We start from the raw sequence: 936 nt of genomic DNA, 5'->3' as shown, positions 1-936 counted from the left end.
GCCAAGGGAAACAGGTTCTTCCTATCCACTCTATCCAGGCCCCTCATAATTTTATACACCTCAATCAGGTCTCCCCTCAGTCTCCTCTGTTCCAAAGAAAACAGACCCAGCATCTCCAATCTTTCTTCATAGCCAAAATTCTCCAGTCCAGGAAACATCCTCGTAAATCTCCTCTGCACCCTTTCCAGTGCAATCACATCTTTCCTGTAATGTGGTGACCAGAACTGCACGCAGTACTCCAGCTGCGGCCTAACCAGTGTTTTATACAGTTCAAACATAACATCCTTTTTTTTTTTTTAAATTCGTAGCCAATCGTTCCAATTCTTTGTCAAATCACAAACGCCAGAGGTCACCTTGCACATGCCAAGGATCACTCTGCGCCAATGCTCTTAGCCAAAAGGCCTAGAGCCACTGCACCGTTCCTGGAAGTACTGCAATACCAGGTTCGTGCCATGGAGGTGGATGGGTCAGGTCCCCCACACACCTCCGTGGAGGTGGATGGGTCAAACCTCCCACCCACCTCCTGTTTCCAAAAATGCAAGCATATACCTTCCTGACCAGGGAGGAACCACCCTGGGGTCATGGTGGCTGGTCAGAAACGGTACTACACTTGATCTTAGCCAAAAGGCCGAGAAGCGATAACATCCTTGCTCTTGTACTCCATGCCTCGACTAATAAAAGCAAGTATTCCATATGCCGCCTTAACCACCTGATCTACCGGGCCTGCTACCTTCAGGGATCTGTGGACCTGCACTCCAAGGTCCCTTTGTTCCTCTACACTTTTCAGTGTCATACCATTTAATGTGTATTCCCTTGCCTTGTTAGACCTCCCCAAATGCATTACCTCACACTTATCCAGATTGAATTCCATTTGCCACTGTTCTGCCCACCTGTCCAGTTCTTTTTCATTATCAACCACACAGCCTATTTTAGTGT

At 47.6% G+C, this 936-nt stretch overlaps 1 pseudogene; it reads right to left on the bottom strand.

Moving 5' to 3' along the window:
- Nucleotides 1-406: 406 nt before the first annotated feature.
- LOC139234198 (U2 spliceosomal RNA) lies at nt 407-640 on the bottom strand (annotated as a pseudogene).
- Between the last annotated feature and the right edge of the window lie 296 nt (nt 641-936).

This window comes from Pristiophorus japonicus, chromosome 21 (genome assembly GCF_044704955.1).
Source record: "Pristiophorus japonicus isolate sPriJap1 chromosome 21, sPriJap1.hap1, whole genome shotgun sequence".
Classification (NCBI taxonomy): domain Eukaryota; kingdom Metazoa; phylum Chordata; class Chondrichthyes; family Pristiophoridae; genus Pristiophorus; species Pristiophorus japonicus.
Note: the sequence above shows the minus strand (reverse complement) of the source record. Positions and strands in the feature narration are given on the sequence as shown.